The sequence below is a fragment of the Gymnoscopelus microlampas genome, assembly GCF_963454915.1.
Source record: "Gymnoscopelus microlampas genome assembly, chromosome: 10".
Classification (NCBI taxonomy): domain Eukaryota; kingdom Metazoa; phylum Chordata; class Actinopteri; order Myctophiformes; family Myctophidae; genus Gymnoscopelus; species Gymnoscopelus microlampas.
Genome location: NC_139947.1, coordinates 52,681,186 through 52,687,190, shown reverse-complemented (window position 1 = coordinate 52,687,190; position 6,005 = coordinate 52,681,186). Strand labels below are relative to the sequence as shown.

Sequence of the window (6,005 nt, the reverse complement as noted above, 5' to 3'; positions counted from 1 at the left end):
GTCACTGTCAGGCAGAAATCTCCATATTGTAACGTTTTTGTAATTTTCGTAAAGTAATGCCCTACATCAGGGGTGATGCAACTTTGATGATGGAGAGGGCCATTATATTTCCACACTCACTCCAGAGGGCCACATTAAATATACTGTCTGTTTAATGATGCAGAGGGCCATTATATTTCCACACTCACTCCAGAGGGCCACATTAAATATACTGTCTGTTTAATGATGCAGAGGGCCTCTATATTAACACACTGACTCCAGAGGGCCACATTAAATATACTGTCTGTTTAATGATGCAGAGGGACTCTATATTAACACACTGACTCCAGAGGGCCACATTAAATATACTGTCTGTTTAATGATTCAGAGGGCCTCTATGTTAAAGGGCAAGACCACTTTAGTAGAGGTTTGGGTTGTGTAGTTACCTTGCCATGATGTAACTCCAAAGGTGGACAAGAAATAAAAAATAATTGCTCCATTGATTAGAAATTGATAATTCAAAATATCCTCCTCATTGACTTACATTGTACGGTAAAACTGCTCTCAAAGTCACTCTTTTAGCACAAAAATGAACGCAAACAAAGTTGATTCAGACAATATAATGCATGTACTTATGTTAACATTATGAACTTCAATACAAATACATTGGACATAAAACAGACAAAATAATTTTAATACTAGTCATTAAGCTACTAATACAGACTGAAGTCATTAAAGCAGGTCATGTATCAATAATATATCACTATTCTGATATTAACCTGTGGGCCGCATCAAGTGAAGGCGGGGGCCGCATGTGGCCCCCGGGCCGCATCAAGTGAAGGCGGGGGGCGCATGTGGCCCCCGGGCCGCCAGTTGCCCATATATGCCCTACATAATCATACTACATACTACTTGATCATATTACAGCGTCACATAAAAGCATCAAAAGTAGCAGATCTACAAGCAGGAGATGTAGCAGATCTACAAGCAGGAGATGTAGCAGATCTACAAGCAGGAGATGTAGCAGATCTACAAGCAGGGGATGTGGTGTGAAGACACACATGTTGTACTTTATACAATTTGAATCCTGAACAGTAACAGTTTTGGACAGGTGTCCAGTTATTATCCAAACATTATGAATTAAAAACATTATTAAAGCCTTAAAGTCTTATTGGTGTGGGGAGCACACAGTGGTAAGGATTAGAGAAGGACATTTAATGGTTAAATGTAAGGACTTTCAACGCGGGATTTGGGACCCCTAGGGGGTCCTCAGAGTTACTACAGGGTTAGGTAGTAACAGACCCCTAGGGGATCCTCAGAGTTACTACAGGGTTAGGTAGTAACACTGGGGACCCCTAGGGGGTCCTCAGAGTTACTACAGGGTTAGGTAGTAACACTGGGGACCCCTAGGGGGTCCTCAGTGTTACCACAGGGTTAGGTATAGTAACGGACCCCTAGGGGGTCCTCAGAGTTACTACAGGGTTAGGTATAGTAACGGACCCCTAGGGGGTCCTCAGAGTTACTACAGGGTTAGGTAGTAACACTGGGGACCCCTAGGGGGTCCTCAGAGTTACTACAGGGTTAGGTATAGTAACGGACCCCTAAGGGGTCCTCAGAGTTACTACAGGGTTAGGTATAGTAACGGACCCCTAGGGTATCCTCAGAGTTACTACAGGGTTAGGTATAGTAACGGACCCCTAGGGGGTCCTCAGAGTTCCTACAGGGTTAGGTAGTAACGGACCCCTAGGGGGTCCTCAGAGTTACTACAGGGTTAGGTAGTAACGGACCCCTAGGGGGTCCTCAGAGTTACTACAGGGTTAGGTAGTAACACTGGGGACCCCTAGGGGGTCCTCAGAGTTACTACAGGGTTAGGTAGTAACGGACCCCTAGGGGGTCCTCAGAGTTACTACAGGGGGAAGGCAAATGTTTGTTTGATAGGATTTTTATTATCAACCACTTGAACCCTAGTATCTCTATTCTGGGGGAAACATTCACCCAAAATAGCCGATCTACAAGCTCACAACGCGTTTCAGCGTGATGTGTTGTGAGCTTGTAGATCGGCTATTTTTGGCCAAGAGGGTTGGTGTAAGGGGAAAAAAGAGTAGACCTAAGTAGTAGAGGTTTGGTGTAAGGGGAAAAGAGAGTTGACCTAAGTGTGTGCGTGTGCGTGTGCTTGTGCGTCTCTGTCTGTCTGTCTGCCTGCCTGTCTGTCTGTCTGTCTGTATATCTGTCTGTCTGTCTGTCTGTCTGTCTGTCTGTCTGTCTGTCTGTCTGCCTGCCTGCCTGCCTGCCTGCCTGCCTGTCTGTCTGTATATATGTCTGTCTGCCTGTATGTGTGTACGTTTATAAAGTAAATAGCCGACTCTCTCGTGTAATGAAGAGAATAAGAAGTTTGTTTACAGTTTATCCTTATGACCAAAGGCTAATACCACTTGGAATGGATATTGTATTCTTATACCATAAAGTGGGAGTGAAACCCGTTTTTATTTAGAACTTAATATATATTTACATGAACTTAAATAGACTTTAACACGTGTGTGCGGGCAGGGGTGATGGCCTCCATAAGATGAATCTGAGGGCGGAACACACACACGTGATGAACTATACTGTATGTAAAAACGTCAGAGGCTTGATATGTTTGACATTTCAAATCCGTTTCAATATGCAAATAACTCGACCTGTATTGTTAGAAGGATGCATTCCAGATAATTTAAGGACGTGATTAACAACGTACAGAACGTTAAGTTACATGTTTTTTACACACTTTCAGAGTCTCTCTCTCTCTCTCTCTCTCTCTCTCTCTCTCTCTCTCTCTCTCTTACATTAAACACTTAGATATGATTTATTTGTGACGTGAGTCTTGTAGATCGGCTATTTTTGCCCAGACTTCTTGTTTAACACCAACATAAATGTGGGTCCAGTTGAACTGTGTTAACAATCACTGGTCAAGACCGACTGGCCAATGTATCCCTGCTAATCACTGTGTGTGTGTGTGTGTGTGTGTGTGTGTGTGTGTGTGTGTGTGTGTGTGTGTGTGTGTGTGTGTGTGTGTGTGTGTGTGTGTGTGTGTGTGTGTGTGTGTGTGTGTGTGTGTGTGTAGGCCAACAGGACGAGCAGGGTTTTCTACAGCAGCATTAATAAATCAACCTAAGATGACATCTTGAATACAGAGGTTAGTTTTCTTGGGCATGCAGCCAGCATCAGCATTGTGTTCCAGTACAATTATAATAATGAAGATATGTTTTCTCCCTCAGGCCTCCACTGTTCTCTCTGAATGAAGTATATATGGCTTAAAGGGGAATACCGCAATGATTGAGATCATGTGATCAGTGTCATACGCAAGGTGTACTTTTGGCTGAAGGGGCGGAGCCAAAAGTACACTAACGTATCTCACTGATCACATGACGTCAATCATTTATCCAGTTCTAGGTAACATCTGGCAACGTGTACCTGTATTATTTTGATGCATGCATGTGCAAATGTGCATACATACTTCAAATGAGTCATAAATTAAGCTTTGGATGACAACTCAATTTGTTTCTTTGGAGCTGGATTCAACTTGCTTTTACAGTTTAATACACCCACCCAGGGCAGGAATTCCATGGCTGCCGTTGCCTTTACTAGGAGGCTTTTAAAAGGACACCGCAATGACTGAACTATTCTGATTGATGCACAGGCAAATCACACACTGATAGATGAGGAATGTCAGCAATGACAGCTTGCTGTCTGATTAAAAACTCACGTTTCTCAACCAGTGGCTCAGCACCCAAAAGTGGGACAAGGAACTTCACATAATAATAATAATAATAATAATAATAATAATAATAGTAAAATAAAAACGTGCTTCACAGATAATCAAAACACATCAGATAACAAGAAATAGAGCAAAAAACATGACGCAGCTACTTCAAAAGGACACAATATAGGATTAAACATTTGGGGAATAAAGGCAGCTTCATAAAAGTGAGTTGGAGAGATTTGCACCAGGGTGTCAGGACACAGGGACGGGGCAGAGGACACTGAGACAGGGGCAGAGGACACTGAGACAGGGGCATAGGGAGAGGAGAGCACTGGTCTGGTGGCTGAAGGGGCACTGGGAGGACAGAACAAGGGTCTGGTGGCTGAAGGGACACTGGGAGGACAGAACAGGGGTCTGGTGGCTGAAGGGACACTTGGATCCCGGGGTCCGGCGACTGGAGCGCAAGCCCATCACTCGGCAACTGGAGTGCCGGCCCGGGGTCCAACCGCTGGAGTGCAGACCCAAGGCCCAACGACTTGGGTATCGGCCAACGGCTGGAGTGCTGGGTTTGGTTCAGCAGTGACAACCAGTGGCAGTTCAGAAAGTTCAACGGGGGCGTCAGCAGGGGAAACGGACAAGGGTCCCGGCAGACTGTCAGCAGAGACAGCCGACAGGACATCTGGACGGGCGCCGGCGAGGGCAACCGACGAGGAACCAGGTTGGACACAGGCACATGTGTAAATACATAATATATTATAACTGCTATTAACTGTATACAATAATACATTAGAACTGCTGTTAACTGTATACAATAATACATTATAACTGCTGTTAACTGTATACAATAATACATTAGAACTGCTGTTAACTGTATACAATAATACATTAGAACTGCTGTTAACTGTATACAATAATACATTAGAACTGCTGTTAACTGTATACAATAATACATTAGAACTGCTGTTAACTGTACCTATAAAGAAAACATCACATGGATGCACCTGGGACGTATCATCAGTGTTGTAGCCTGGGGTCACAGGGTGTTTCGGGTCTCGCAACAACATACACCCTCGCCCAGGTGACCCAGCCGAGGTTCATCAAGCCCCGACTTACGTCCCAGTAGCTACCCACCGTCTGTCCTATAGGGAAAGACAGAGCGACTCAGTCCGCTTCTCTGGAACTACTCTGCCGGGACTCGGGGAGGCTCTGGCACGTGGAGGGACAGTAGGCTCTGTGGGTTGTCTCCTGGCCGGGCTCCTCCTTCGTCTCACCAGGTCCAGTATGAAATAATACATTATAACTGCTGTTAACTGGTGGGACATAATGTAACCAAGAGGCCTAAAGGTACATAATAGACAGACCAAAGAATTATATTTAAAATATATAATCTTTAATGAATATTGCGGTATAGAAATAGATTGTCTTTATTACAAATACAGTTATCACAATTTAGCTAATTAAAAACAGAGACAGACTGAGCTTCATATGAATGCTCACCCTAACCAACTGAACCCTTATCATGAAGTAGCTCTGTGGGCTAAAGCAGAGACCACCTGATGATCACCACCTGTTATGACATGGAAATGGAACATAATGAATATCAACGCATAATAGCAGCAATTCATTATTATATTTCCAAAGTGCATAGCCTATATATGAGCCAAAGACTCACCGCAGACACCAGACTGTTTGTCCCTAATCTTTGGACACAGACGTGAGTTCCCACACGAAATGCTGACTGTTGCACACTACAAAAGACAGACATTTATAGTTCCATTTAGCAACAATCACATACAGTCATATAATGATATAAAAAACGAACGAGAGAGAGCTAGACTTATATTTTAAATGAATGAATGAAACACACCCGGCGTAGCAAACGCCACACACACACACACAGGCCACACACACAGGCCACACACACGGGCCACAACCGTACGCCTATTTCCCCAACCTGAGGGAAATCATAACAGGTCGTCTGGATTACTACTTACAATAAACAGTCTGTGTGTGTATGTATGTTTGTGTAAACCATAAACAAAAGAAGCGAAGGCGTAAACACACCGCCTTCCCTAGGGAAGACCAATTCACGCTGTAACCGACTAAACAGTGCACACAAACCTAGCGACATGATAATACAAGCAAGCTCCGCTTTACACTACAGTTAAGTTATACTCACCAGGACACGTTGCCAACCGAGTATCTACATGCCACACTCTCTCTCGTGGTGTAACAGGGGAACCGTTGCCCGCTCCCCACTGGGAAGTGTTTGTTCCAGACTGTTTAG

At 44.1% G+C, this 6,005-nt stretch overlaps 1 long non-coding RNA gene across 2 annotated transcripts; it reads right to left on the bottom strand.

Annotated features, from left to right (window-relative positions):
• Positions 1-2,844: 2,844 nt before the first annotated feature.
• On the bottom strand, positions 2,845-5,744 carry LOC311053012. 2 transcript variants are annotated; one of them, XR_014601592.1, is made up of 4 exons: positions 5,391-5,412; positions 5,216-5,285; positions 4,692-5,056; positions 2,845-4,397 (listed from the first exon to the last, which is right to left on the bottom strand). It is a non-coding gene; the product is annotated as an uncharacterized lncRNA (long non-coding RNA). The 2 variants fall into 2 exon arrangements; XR_014601591.1 differs by having other exon boundaries at positions 4,692-5,285; positions 5,391-5,744.
• Positions 5,745-6,005: the final 261 nt, after the last annotated feature.